We start from the raw sequence: 14,892 nt of genomic DNA on the forward strand, positions 1-14,892 counted from the left end.
TCTCACAGAACGAAAACCGAGGGCTTAAGCCCACAGGAAGTTGTGGACCAGGCCTGGAACCCCAGTCTCCCTTCCTTGTTCATCATTTCCCCCTACCCCACCGTTTCCTCTCGCTCAGTTGCTAGAGCACAAAAAGTTGCTTCTAGGCTACAGGCTCTCAGTCACTGATGCACATTAGAATCACTGGGGAAAACTACTTCAAAAAACAAAGATAGGGGAATTCTCTGGCGGTCCAGTGGTTAGGACCCCGCGCTTTCACAGCCGAGGGCGTGGGTTCCGTCCTAGTTAGGGAACTAAGGGCTGACAAGCGGTGGGGCATGGTCTAAATAAATAAATAAAACTACATAAACTTCTAAAAAAATTTTTTTAAAACAAAGACACACTATTATATATAAAATAAACAACAAGGACCTACTGTATAGCACAGGGAACTATATTCAATATCTTGTAATAACCTATAATGGAAAAGAATCTGAAAAAGAATTAATATATATATCATATATAACTGAATATACAACTGAATCACTTTGCTGTACACCTGAAACATTGTAAATCAACTATACTTCAATTTAAAAAAAAGAAAGCAAAAATAAATATAATTTTTTAAAATTTATTTATTTATTTATTTATTTATTTTTGGTTGCGTTGGGTCTTCATTGCTACCCGCGGGCTTTCTCTAGTTGTGGAGAGCGGGGGCTACTCTTTGTTGTGGTGCATGGGCTTCTCATTGCGGTGGCTTCTCTTGTTGTGGAGCACAGGCTCTAGGCACGCGGGCTTCAGTAGTTGTGGCACACGGGCTCACTAGTTGTGGCTCACGGGCTCTGGAGCACAGGCTCAGTAGTTGTGGCACACAGGCTTAGTTGCTCCGCAGCATGTGGGATCTTCCCAGACCAGGGATCGAACCCGTGTCCCCTACATTGGCAGGCGGATTCTTATCCACTGCGCCACCAGGGAAGCCCAGTATAATTTTTAAAACAAATAAAAAATTAAAAACAAGACCAGAAAACAAACAAAAAACAAAGCCCAGACCCCATCCCCAGAGATTCTGATTCCGTTGGTCAGAGGTGGAGCCCAGAGCATCAGTATTTTAACCTCTCCCAATTGATTCTAATGTGCAGCGAGGCTGAGAACACCTATTCCAGAAAATGGAGCAGTGAAAGGCATGAGTTCCTCTCTTTTGTGGAGTGTAGGTTGCCCGACAGAAAATATACATCCTAAAAGGAAATCAAATAGCTATAAAATACCCTGTGGGAAAAACTAGCAAATATATTTCCTCTCTCAGCATGAAATTAGCTATTTCCCCTCTCATTCTGAAGTAGCTTACAATGAGGACTTCCTTAATTATTTAATTGGAAATACAAAAGAGTGAAATGGAGTATAATTCATTCGGGCAATAAGCATTTGGTGAGCGCCTGCTGAGTGCTGGGCACGGTGCCGGTGCCGGGCAACCAGCAGCCAGATCTCAGGCAGTTCCTGTCTTTAGCCAGCAAGCCTTTGAGTGGGGCAGTCAGAACCGCAGAATAATGCGGGGAGGGCAGTGACAGACACCTGTCCTGAAGTTCCCAGATTCCAGAGATGGTGACCTGCCGCAGACCTGGCAGGTGAAAGTTTGATACAGTGGAGTCTGTGTTTTCAGAGACTTACACCCTAAATGGATGTCCCTTCTAGGTCAGCAAGACCTCAAGTGCTCAGGCCAGCCAGCCTCCTGTGAAGGAAATCAGCCAGGGCTCCCAGATGCCCAAGGAGCATATGGGAGCCCTGTTCTGCCAGTTCTTGGTGAAACGAGAAAAACTTCATTTTTTGAGTTTTCTTAAAACTCTTGGGGTTAAAATATCCCTTTTCTGAACCCATCATAGAATTTGTTTTTGCTAATGTCCTGGTGTGCCGAAGCAACAGTGGACAAGTCTATGTTGTTTCCCCAATAACCACAGGGGATACTTCACTGGTTTCCAAAACCTGGGAACCACCAGACTAGACAATGACCTGAGGTCTCATATGAGCAGAAATCTCTGGAAACATCGCCTTCTGCACCCAGACTTGTCCCCACCCTGTCCACCCACGGGCTCCTGAATAAATCGCGTGACATACATAGGTTGTCAGCTCTTTGAAAGAGGATGCCTGTGTTTTGGAGCATTTTCTGGGCGGAATTGTTGAACTGGTATTTTCAGGTGTTTATTAGGAACAAATAAGTACAATTTTGTACTATGTAAGGTAGAAAATGAGCATAACTTTGGTACTATTGGAACCTGGACTTCTGGGACTGGACACCCCTGACTAAACCGGGAGAGGGGGCCACAAACTTGGCCTCTGCCATCCCAGATCTGGGATACTGGCCCATCATTGATGTGGCCCTTTGTGAGCAACTCAGATCAACTGAGAAAAGGGCTCACCCATGGTATGAGTGGTTACTAATATGTCAAGGTAAACCTACTTCAATAAAATAAAACTGTCTTTGAGTAGGCAAGAACCTGACAAGGACAAAAAAAAAAAAAAAAGTAATCAAGTTATGCAAAAAGAAAAAGAGAACAGTGAGAAACCTTGAGGGATGCCCCTTGCCTCCCCTCTGACTGCCCCCAGACTCCTCCAGTTCTAGAGCTGCCTCCAATGTCGTTTCCAGCCCTGGAGGCGGGTGGACCAGCCCTACCAAAATGAGGAAGGGAATGCTGACCCTGCGTTAACAGTTCTGCCAGGATCTAGGAAAGAGAACCAGCAACCTTGCACTTCCAGGGAGCACAGACCTACCTTCCAGTGAAGGGGAGGACTTCTAACAGAAACCATAAGATATTTTCTCCGTTTTTTTTTTCTTTTAACAATGATTATGCATTCCTTTTATAATCATACATGCCTTGTCAAAACTAGAATAAGAAGAACAATATAAGGACTTGCCTGGCGGTCCAGTGGTTAGGACTCTGTGCTTCCACTGCAGGGGGCACGGTTCCATCCTTGGTCGCGGAACTAAGATTCCACAGGCCGGTGGCAGTGGGGGAGAATCAGAGATACCAAAGGAAAGAAGAGTACAAAATACTAGAAACATGTAGGTAAATAAAAGTAACTATTAAAAACAAAAAAAGAACAATACAGATGGGGGACAGGAGACAGTGTAGAGGGGAGGGAGGCTCACTTGGAGCCCTCACACCATCCACGAAGGCAGGAAACTAGAGTGCCAACACCAACAGGAACCATCCTGTTTTTGTCAATCCTCAGCAATCCAAAACCTGATCCCACCTTAACGTGCCCAGTTCCAATGATCCAGGACCCCAACCACTAAGTGAAATGGACCCGGGGATCCTGCGTTAAGGGCAGGGCCTGGGAAGAGACGCCCCAACCAGGATCCCTCTGAGCAAATAGCCCCTAAGGCGCACCTGGGCTGCGGGACGCGGGCTGCGACCGCCAGGTGGCGTCCTGACCTCGGCTGGGGTGGCCGCCGGCTCTTCCCTCCCAATAGTTCGTGGGGCAAGGCTTCCACCAAATCGTGCCCGAGGGGATGCGCCTAGTGCCCGCAGACCGTGGAGCTCGATCCCAAACACAGAGGCACCGCCTCCCTTTACCTCAAAGCCCTTGGACAGGGCCGAGGGACGTCAGGTCCCAGGGAGGACACGGGCACGGCCCTCGCCTCCGCCTTCTGACCTCGCAGCCCCTCGCCTCCCGGGGTGGGGGGCGGGGGAAGGAACGGAAGATAAGACCGGAGGGGGGCCGAGGGAAAAGCAAGGCTGTCCCAAAATGAGGAGGCCTCGCACTTGAAAAAACATTTCTTTTTTTTCTTTTTTTTAAAATTTATTTATTTATTTATTTTTGGCTCTGTTGGGTCTTCCTTGCGGTGCGCGGGCTTCTCATTGTCGTGGCTTCTCTTGTTGCGGAGCACGGGCTCTAGGCGCGCAGGCTTCAGTAGTTGTGGCCCATGGGCTCAGTAGTTGTGGCTCACGGGCTCTAGAGCTCAGGCTCAGTAGTTGTGGCGCAGGGGCTTAGTTGCTCCATGGCATGTGGTATCTTCCCGGGCCGGGGCTCGAACCCATGTCCCTTGCATTGGCAGGCGGATTCTTAACCACTGCGCCACCAGGGAAGACCGAAAAAACACTTTTTGCGGATGACGCGGTCGAAAAAGGCGCAGGACCCCGACCTCCCTCCCGCTTCCCCGTCGGCCCCGCGCTTCGCCCTTCCCCAGTCCTCCTTCCTCTTCCCGCGCTGGGCAAAAGCAGAAGCGTCTCAAAGTCCGGAGGAAGCGGGCCCGGGAACTCTAGGGCTTTCCAACGCGCCGGCGGTAGGGAGGTCCCTCCGCAGCCCAGCGCGGCGCCCGCTCCGGCCTCAGGGAGGCCGCCAGAGGGCGCTGTGGGGCAGGCAGGCCGCGCCCCTCAAGAGCACTTGCTGCCCCTTTCCCATTTCCTTAGAAACGCACCCAGTGATCTTGAGCCCAGCGGCGGAGACCCTCTCCGGGCTTCTAACCCCGGGCAGGATTCCTGTCGGGCCCTGAGGGCAGGTCCTCTGTCCCACTGGCTGCTGCAGCTCCAGCTCCTCGAACAGAGAAGAATAAGTGCCATATTCACCAAAAATTGATTGAAAGCCTGCTAAGGCCAGGAAATGTCCTCGGCACTGATGATGAATGAGTGATCGAAACAGACAAAGCCACTACCCTTGTGAGGTTAATATTCTGTTGTGGAAGCGGGGAGGGGAGACAAGGAAGATAGGCAATAAACAAAATGGAAGTGTTAAAAACTAGTAAATAACCAAAAAAAAAAAAAAAACTAGTAAATAGGTGTCTGAAGAGGATAGGTGCTATGGAGAAAAAGCGGAGTAAGAGGGATACGGAGACAGAGACCTAGGGTGAGGTGGGGTTTCTTATTTTATACAGGATGATTACAGAAGGCCTCTCTTATCTGAGGGAGACACTTCAGCAGATACCTAAAGGAGGGGCCGAGGGCAGCCAAGCAGCTGTCTGAGGTAATAAGGAACACTTCACACTTGTGTTAAATGAATGAGTTCTCAAAGCAGGAGCCCACACTGGGCAGTGGTCCCTCTGATGTGATCTAGGTCACACCTGTCTGCCCCATTTCATCCATGCATCCATCCGACCATTTCTGAGCAGTCCTCAGGCACCCTACTTTCTTTATGGTAGACCTTATGCTGGGTGTATTTCATTTCTATATCCCCAAAACCCAGGATACGGAAATGAAGAAGACATAGTCCTTGGAGGAAAAAGAGGCCTTCATGGTCGCTCTGGTAGGATCAGAGAATGAAACAGCCTTCTTGGAAAGTAATTTGACAGCATCTCACTCTTAAATGTGGGCACCCTTTGAACCAAATTCTCAGTCTGGGACTCCAGGCCAGGCATCTCAGCATGGTGGTCAGGACCACTGGTTGGAGCTAGACTGACTGGGTTTTAACTCCAGCAGCAACTCTTATCAGGTCTAGGACCCTGAAAATATTATTCACCTGTGCCTGAGCTTTCACATCAGTAACATTAAGCTAATAATAATATTACCTAACTCATAAGATTTTTGAGAAAATACATCTCAAATGGTTTAGAGCAGTGCCTGGCTGATTGCCAGTATTTGATACATGTTAGCTATTATTATTTGCTTAGGCAACTGTTTGCACAAAAGTGCAAATTGACCTGTTCACCAAAATGCTCTCTGCAGGATTATCCACATAGCTCCAGATTAGAGCAACCTCAGTAAATATCCAACAATAGGGAGATGACTAAGCAGATTATAGTGCATCCATTCTATAGAAGAAAATGTAATTTTAGAAAGATTGTGCTGGGACTTCTGTGGTGGTCCAGCAGTTCAGAGTCCGTGCTCCCAATGCAGGGGGCCTGGGTTAGATCCCTGGTCAGGGAACTAGATCCCGCATGCTGCAACTAAAGATCCCGCATGCTGCAACTCAGCGAAATAAATAAATAAATAAATAATTTTTTTAAAAAAGAAAGATTGTGCCAACGAGAGACATCATATCAGCAAGTCAGACCAAATGTCAGGAAGTGGTGAGTCTCATGGTATGCTGGGATGTGTGTCATGGAGGACTGGGGGAGACTTGTCTTTGGGGGTCTCTGTTCCTCTGATAAGAGCTATTTTGCCATGTTACTTGAATAGTCAGTCAATATCAATCAAAATTTTAAAATGCACATATCTTTTGACCCAGCAATTCTACTTCTAGGAGCTTATCCTAAAGATATACTTGCACATTTGCACAAAGACTCATTAACAAGAAGGTTTGTGGCAGCATTGTCAAAGATAGAAAGAACATTATTGTCCATCAACAGAGGATTAGTTAAATAAATTATGATACATCCATCCCGTGAAATATTGAGCAGCCATTAAAGTTAAAGAAGCAGATCTATATGTGCTGACGTGGAAAAATCTCCAAGATGCATTGAGTTAAAAACACAACATGACAACAATGAGATACCACTTTATATCCATTAAAATGGCTAAAATTAAAAATACTGACAACACCAAACATTTGTAAAAATTTGGTACAACTACAACTTATACACTCTACCAGGGGTTGTATAAAATGGCACAACCATTTTGGAAAACAGTTTGGAGGGTTGTGTTTGTCTGTTTTTTATTTATTTATTTATTTATTTATTTTTCTCTGTGTTGGGTCATCGTTGTGGTGCGCAGGCTTTCTGTAGTTGCGGTGAGCGGGGGCTACTCTTCATTGTGGTGTGCAGGCTTCTCATTGCAGTGGATTCTCTTATTGCGGAGCACAGGCTCTAGGTGCGCAGGCTCAGTAGTTGTGGTGCGCAGGCTTCAGTAGTTGTGACTTGCAGGCTCTAGAGCACAAGCTCAGTAGTTGTGGTGCACGGGCTTAGTTGCTCCGCGGCATGTGAGATCTTCCTGGACGACCAGGGCTCAAACCCATGGCCCCTGCATTGGCAGGCAGACTCTTAACCACTGTGCCACCAAGGAAGCCCTGTTTGTTTGTTTTTAATAAAGTTAAACATGCACATAAGCAGAGACCTAGCAAATCCACTCCTAAGTATTACCCAAGAGAAATAAAAATATATGTCCTCATATGTTGTACACAGATGTTGATAGCAACTTTATTCGTAATAGCTCCAAACTAGAAACAACTCAAATGTCCATCAGCAGATAAGTGGATAAATGGATTGTGGTATAACTATTCAACTATAAAAATGGTGTTCTTGGGACTTCCCTGGCAGTCCAGTGGTTAAGACTTCTCCTTCCAATGCAGGGGGTGCAGATTCGAGCCCTGGTCTGGGATCTAAGATCCCACATGCCTCGAGGCCAAAAATACCACAAAACATAAAACAGAAGCACTATTGTAACAAATTCAATAAAGACCTTAAAATGGTCCACATCAAAAAAAATCTTTAAAAAAACGGTATTCTTCCTCTAGGAGTTCACCACTATGAACTTACATCTCCTAGTCAACAATAAAAAGGAATGCACTGCTCATATGCAACAACATGAATGAATCTCAAAATTATTATTCTGAGTGAAAGAAGCTAGAACAAAAAGAGTTCCATTTTTTGAAGTTCTATAACAGGCAAAACTAAGCTAAGGCAATAGAAATCTGACCAATGGGTTAGGGTTGGGGAGGTTTAACTGGAAGTGTCAACCAGGAACTTTCTGTGGTGACTGAAAGTTTCCATGTCTTGATTGGGATTTGGGTTGTAAGGGTGTACGCATTATCAAAAGTCAGAAAACTCTTAAGATTTGTGCATTTTATTGAATGTAAAATATTCCTTAATTTGGAAAAAAGAAAAGAAAAGAAAGGAAAAGCTAAGCCATCACAACAGGAGTCATGAAGAATTTGAGGGAGAGGGGGCTGCCCTGGGGACCCCAGGGAGAGGTGCGCTCTCATAGTGGTGAGCTCCTGGGGGCAGAACCCCATTGGATTCTGCACTGTTCTTCTCTCCACCCTCAGTGCCCAGTACAGGACAGGGCAGGACAAGTATTTACAGAGCACCCCAGGGAAGGGGGAGACCATGAGACGGGCACCAGGTCCTCTGAGCCTCACAAACGACAGAAAGGACAGAATGTGATGGGGCAGCCCTTGGAGTGATGCCAAGTCAGAGCTCAGGAGGGCGAGTTCTGTGGGCCTGCGAGAAGGCTGAATGTGTAGACCCCAAGGCTCCCATCCCTTGTCCCTGCTGGTGCTCGGGGCTGGGCTGCAGCAGCTTGTTCTGGTAGATTTGGAACAAACACGAGAGCTTGGAGGTGGCCTAGTAAGACACACTGATCCTCTCATGGCTAGCCGAGCCCAAGGACTCCCTGGCTTTCTCACCATACATACCCTCTGAGGCTTCTTATCTGGTTCCTGTAAGTCTTGGCTTCCAGCCCATCTCCTGGCAGAGGGTCGTCTCAATCCCAAACACCCAGAACCTCTCCCCTCGATATCCTGAAGTCCATAAACTTTCAGTGAAGCAAGGCAGATCCCTTGCTGCTGCAGTTTTCAGTCCCAGAGCAGCGATTCCTGAAATGACTGATTTCACCTAGTACACGTGCTCCGGTATGAGAAGAAATCACAACAAAATTCTCATATAATCTTGGAGGGAAAAAAAAGGCATTTTTAACTATGACCTCAATCACATTCCATAAAACAAAAACTGATAAATTCAACTAAATTTTAAAAATCTTAATTTTTATAAAAATTCATTTATTTATTTATCTTTGGCTGCCTTGGGTCTTGTTGCTGCGTGCGGGTTTTCTCTAGTTGTGGCGAGCGGGGGCTACTCTTCGTTGCAGTGCACGGGATTCTCATTGCAGTGGCCTCTCTTGTTGCAGAGCACGGGCTCTAGGCACACGGGCTTCAGTAGTTGTGGCATGGGCTTAGTTGCTCCTCGGCATGTGGGATCTTCCTGGACCAGGGCTTGAACCCGTGTCCCCTGCATTGGCAGGTGGATTCTTAACCACTGCGCCACCAGGGAAGCCCTAAAATTTTAATTTTTAAAGTGGTTTTTTTTTTCTTTCTTTAATTTCTCTTTGGTCGAGCCGTGTGGCTTGTGGGATCTTAGTTCCCTGAACAGAACGGTGATCGAACCCGGGCCCTTAGTAGTGAAAGCGCTGAGTCCTAACCACTGGACACCCAGGGAATCCCCTCAAAAATTTAATTCTTGCCTGTAAAATCTGTGTAAACAAATTCAGAAGACAAGTAGCAAACTGGGAAAATACTTTAAAATTCATATAACAGAAGAAGAGCTTAATTTCTCTAATATAAAAAGAGATCCTCTAAATAGGTAAAGAGCAACCCCTAAATTTTAAAATGGCAAAAGTTCTGAGAAGAAAATTATAGGTAAATGACTCTTAAAAATTAAAATATTCTCAGGACTTTCCTGGTGGTCCAGTGGTTAAGACCTCGCCTTCCAATGCAGGGGGTGCGGGTTCAATCCCTGGTCGGGGAGCTAAGATCCCATATGCCTCTCGGCCAATAAACCAAATCATGAAACAGAAGCAATATTGTAACAAATTCAATAAAGACTTTAAAAATTGTCCACATCAAAAAAAAAAATCTTTAAAAACAAAGATTAAAATATTCTCAGTCTTACAATGAGAGAAATAAAACTACGTAAAATTGGTGATAGTCAACAATTATTTTTACCTAAAGTTCACGGCAATTTCATATGGCTAGCATTAATACAAATTAAAACAACATTGAGGTACTAGTTTCATCCTTTCGTGTTGGCAAAGATTTATGTTGGCAAAACTGTAAAGTAACACAGACCTTGAGGGCAGAAGACTGACTCATACAATCTCTATGGAAGGTGATTCAGCAGTTGTCTCTCAAACGACAAACGTAAATACCCTTCGACCCAGCTATTCCTCCACTAGGAAATGACTCTACAGATCTACTCACATACTTGAAATGTACACAGTTATTTGCCACATTGTTTGCAATCTCAAATGATTAGGAAAAAACTAAATGCTTGTCCATTGGTAGACTGGTTAAATAAATTATGGTACATTCACACACACACACACACATACAACAAAGCAACAGTAAAAATAGAATGAAATGATCTCTAAGATACACTGATAGATTTTTTAAAACCGTACACACAAGGTTCAGAACAATGTGTTATCATCTGGGTAAACAAATACAAATGTGTGCGTTATGGTATCTGGAAGAACTGAAGACGTTTGTTTTGCCTAGAAAGGGGACCTAGGGTGAATGAAAAACAGAGGTAGTAGGGAAACATTTCACTAAATATTGTTTTGTGCCTCTTGGATTTTGAACCCTGTGAATAATTACCCATTCAAAACAAACAACAAACAAAACAACCAGCCCTGGCAGGGCTCTCAGTATATCCTATCAAATACCTCACTCTAACCAAGGCATTAGCGTAACAAGAATTAGAAAGATAGATAATCTCAGCAATTCGGGGTCCCTCCTCCAAAAGTCTGCTCTATTCTTGTTTTGTGTATTGTCCCGGGACATTCTGACCAGGCAAAGGTCTGTGGAGCCATTTGGTAACACTAGACTTAAGATCTTAAGCAGATGCTAGTCTGAGCTTCCTGAGCTCCTGCTGGGCTGGCCCTGGCCCTTGAGGAATCAATGAGGCAGGAAGCCAGGGACCTGGTGGCAGGAGCTTAGAGGCAACCTGAGGAGTCAAAACTAATCCAAGCTGGAGACTGAGTTTAGAGACAAGGTAGGAAAGCTGCAAAGTGAGACTGGGGAGCAGGCTGCCAAGAGACAACAGGCCAGCTAAGCCTGAGAAGGTGATCTGCAGTGGACCAGGAAGTCCTCCTGGGTCTGGGAGCCAAAGCGGGGAAGCAGGAGTGGCCCCATTAACCATCACTCCCAGGACCCACTTTTGTGCTTCCCATGCCTGCAACTCAGCTCTGCATGGCTGAAGGTTCTGGCCCCCAAAGGGGCTGTGCTCTAGCCAGGGTAGCACAAGCAGGGTCTCACTGAACTACAAGCCACAGCTCCTCCTCAGGGTCCTGCCAATGAGAGGAGTCACCACACTGGCAAGAGAACTTGACCCTGCTGAGCAGATGGAGGTAGAACTGCTTTTCCACCGTGACGGGGGTGAGGGGGTGGGAACCCACGTGACCCACATCAGTGCCCCTTGGTACTCCCTGTGAATGGACACGTGTAGCAACCCCGGCCTCGGATGGTCATGATTATATCGACTGAAAAAACTGCAAAAATTCTCAACCTAAAAGTTGAGAGTTATGTTTTATTTGGCAGACCTTATGAGGACTTCAAGCCCCGCAGGCAGCCTCTCAGATAGCTCTAAGGACTGTTCCGAAGAGGGAGAGGAGGAACCAGGATATATAGGAGTTTTGCAACAAAAATCAGATAAAGAAAACCAGACACCAAGTTAATTTAGTGCTTTTCCATGTATGGGAAGATGCAAGAGTCAGGGCTCTTTGAAATCATTCCTTTGATATGCACCTTAGCTATGTAGGGCCTGTATCCTGTTCTTCCCATCCCCAGTCCCCTCAGGGTGTGCCGTTGGGGGCAGCTGTAGTGGCTGATGGCTTGATGGCCAACATCCTTTGTTTGCTGATATGGCAAGCAGCATTCTTAGTCCACAAGTAACAAGAGTCATACCACCAGGTAAGCTACAACCTGCAGAGGTGACCAATGAGGGTGAGTGAAATTTAGAGTAAGTAGTGGAGCAGAGAGAGGATAAGTACCAGTTGTAACCAAGAGATCAGCTGCATGAATGGGGACTGTCCAATAAGCTCCTTCTGTTTCCCCTCAGAAAGAGAGACCTCCAGGAGCCAAGCAGGAGCTGCTCCCTGGACCTGTGGAGAAGAGAATTTGTACAGTGAAGTGGCCATGAGACTGTGCCTCTCATATCTCCATCTGCGGGAGTGTGTTTGACCATCACGATTTCCCTCAGGCCGCTCACAGTCAGTGACTGAGCGCAACAGGGACCCCAAGGTGGGCCTGTACCCTGGAGACATGGGACTCTTCTGACAGGCAACTTCAGCTCAAGGACTCCTCATCAGCAGAGCCAGAACCTTTTTAGACGTGCACTGCCCTCTGAGACTGCGTGTCTACCCTTCCCCCTCCTTCTCTCTCCTCCACACAGCCTGATGCTCTCCCAACCTCTTCCTCCAGCTTCCTAACTGGTCCCCTCTCAGGTCTTTTCCCGGTGAATCTCTTGGGGTCTAACCTCATCTTGGCATCTACTTCTTGGAAGACAACAAACACAAACATTATTGCTATTGTGTATAAAACATAGTTCTGAGCTTCTTGGCAACCAAAGGAAAAAGCCTGTATTATTGTGCAATAATCATTAGTGCTCTTCATCAAATAATTCCAGTTCCCCCGCTTCCAGGCACATTGGTAAGATCGCTTCCTTGAAATAAGTTGCTCCAAGTCAATAAGGTTCTTGGGATCCTTTTTATAACCTTAACCCAGCCTTTCCTGACTAATATACATTGGTTCTTTTTATCTAATTCATTGTTTGCCAATAGCCACACTACTGCCATTTTGGATCAGACTATTCTTTGCTGTGGGAGACAGAACTTTGCATTGTAGGATGCAATGCAATGGCCAGCATCACTGGCCTCCACTTACTAGATACCAGTAGCCCTCCCACAGTTGTGACAACCAAAAATATCTCCAGACACTGGCAGATGTCACCTAGGGAACAAAATCACTGTCAGTTCAGAATCACTAACATAACTAATAGCAGCAAAACTTCTTCAAAAAGAGATAAAGTTTAAAATGGAATTATATAAATGCTCAATTAAAACCAGACGGTAGGGACTTCCCTGGTGGTGCAGTGGTTAAGAATCCGCCTGCCAATGCAGGGGACATGGGTTCGAGCCCTGGTCCAGGAAGATCCCACATGCCGCGGAGCAACTAAGCCCGTGTGCCACATCTACTGAGCCTGCGCTCTAGAGCCCGTGCTCTAGAGCCCGCGAGCCACAACTACTGAGCCCATGAGCCACAAGTACTGAAGCCCTCACGCCTAGAGCCCGTGCTCCACAACAAGAGAAGCCACCGAGCACACTGCAACAAAGAGTAGCCCCCGCTCGCCACAACTAGAGAAAGCCCGCACGCAGCAATGAAGTCCCAACGCAGCCAAAAATAATAAAATAAATAAATTTATATATATAAAAAAAAAACAGACAGTAGAAAGAAGAGGAGAGGAAAGAAGTAAAGAACAGGTACAGCAAAGAAAAAACAGTTACCAGCATGGTGGATATTAATCTGATGATACCAATAATCACTTTATTTTATTTTTTTATTTTGACTGTGCCGTGAGGCTTGTGGATCTTATTTCCCCAAACAGGGATCGAACCCGTGACCCCTGTAGTGGGAGCGTAGAATCCTAACCACTGCACAGCCAGGGAATTTCCCCCCAGTAATCACTTTAAATGTGAATTGTCTCAAGCGAATGAGAAGGCAAGCCACAAACTGGGGAAAATATCTGGGAACCCTCTGCTTTCTGCTCAGTTTTTGCTGTAAGCATAAGACTGCCCTAAGAAATAAAGTATATTTTTAAAATAGTTTAAAAATGTAAGTGGGCTAAAAACACAGATTAAAAGACAGAGATTGTCCAAATGGACCAAAAAAAACAAAACAAAACAAAAAACCTTCATCTAACATCATATTTAACAGTGAGAAACTGGATGTTTTCCCCCGATAATTGGGTACAAAGCAAGGATGTCTTTTCTCAACACTCTTGATCAACATTGTACTTGCAGTCCTAGCTACTGTAACACAAGAGAAGGAAATAAAAGATATGCAGATTGGGAAGGAGTTACAGATGACATGATTGTTCATGTAGAAAATCCCAGAACAACTTCTGGAGCCAATAAACAGGTATAGCAAGGCAGCAGTTCATACTGATATAAATAAATGATTAAATAAATAAACATGGATTGGCCTAGAGATTATCACACTAAGTGAATTAATTCAGACATAGAAAGACAAATACCATATGATATCACTTATATGTAGAGTCTAAAATATGATACAAATGAACTTATTTACAAAACAGAAACAGACTCACAGACATAGAAAACAAACTTATGGTTACCAAAGGGGAAAGGTGGGGGGGGAGGGGATAAATTAGGAGTTTGAAATTAGAATATACAAACTATTATATATAAGATAGATAAACAACAAGGTCCTACTGTATAGCACAGGGAACTATACTCAATATCTCATAGTAAACTATAATGGAAAAGAGTATATCTATATGGAGCTGGAGGACTCAGACTCCCTGGCTTCAGACTATACTATAAAGTTACAGTCATCAAAAAAGTATGGGGCTTCCCCAGTGGCGCAGTGGTTGAGAGTCTGCCTGCCAATGCAGGGGACACGGGTTCGAGCCCTGGTCTGGGAAGATCCCACATGCCGCGGAGCAACTGGGCCCGTGCACCACAATTACTGAGCCTGCGCGTCTGGAGCCTGTGCTCCGCAGCAAGAGAGGCCGCGATGGTGAGAGGCCCGCGCACCGCGATGAAGAGTGGCCCCCGCTTGCCACAACTAGAGAAAGCCCTCACACAGAAACGAAGACCCAACACAGCCATAAAAAAAAAAAGTCTGGTACTAGTTCCCCAGTGGCCTAGTGGTTAGGATCCCAGGCTTTCACTGCAGTGGCCCAGAGTTAAATCCAAGGTTGGGAAACTGAGATCCTGCAAGCTGCATGGTGTGGCCAAAGAAAAGAAAACAGTATGATACTGGCACAAAAACAGAAATACAGAAATATAGATCAATGGAACAGGATAGAAAGCCCAGAAATAGGGGGCTTCCCTGGTGGCGCAGTGGTTAAGAATCTGCCTGCCAATGCAGGGGACACGGGTTTGAGCCCTGGCCCGGGAAGATCCCACATGCTGCGGAGCAACTAAGCCCAGAGCCACAACTACTGAGCCTGTGCTCTATAGCCCGTGAGCCACAACTATTGAGCCCACGTGCCACAACTACAAAAGCCCGCGCACCTAGAGCCCCTACCCT

At 45.8% G+C, this 14,892-nt stretch overlaps 1 long non-coding RNA gene across 1 annotated transcript; it reads left to right on the forward strand.

Moving 5' to 3' along the window:
* Positions 1–6,605: 6,605 nt before the first annotated feature.
* LOC309629590 lies at positions 6,606–12,214 on the forward strand. Its single transcript, XR_014245123.1, has 2 exons — positions 6,606–6,752; positions 6,812–12,214. It is a non-coding gene; the product is annotated as an uncharacterized lncRNA (long non-coding RNA).
* The last annotated feature ends 2,678 nt before the right edge of the window (positions 12,215–14,892 follow it).

Source organism: Balaenoptera borealis (assembly GCF_965194805.1).
Source record: "Balaenoptera borealis genome assembly, chromosome: 5".
Classification (NCBI taxonomy): Eukaryota; Metazoa; Chordata; class Mammalia; order Artiodactyla; family Balaenopteridae; genus Balaenoptera; species Balaenoptera borealis.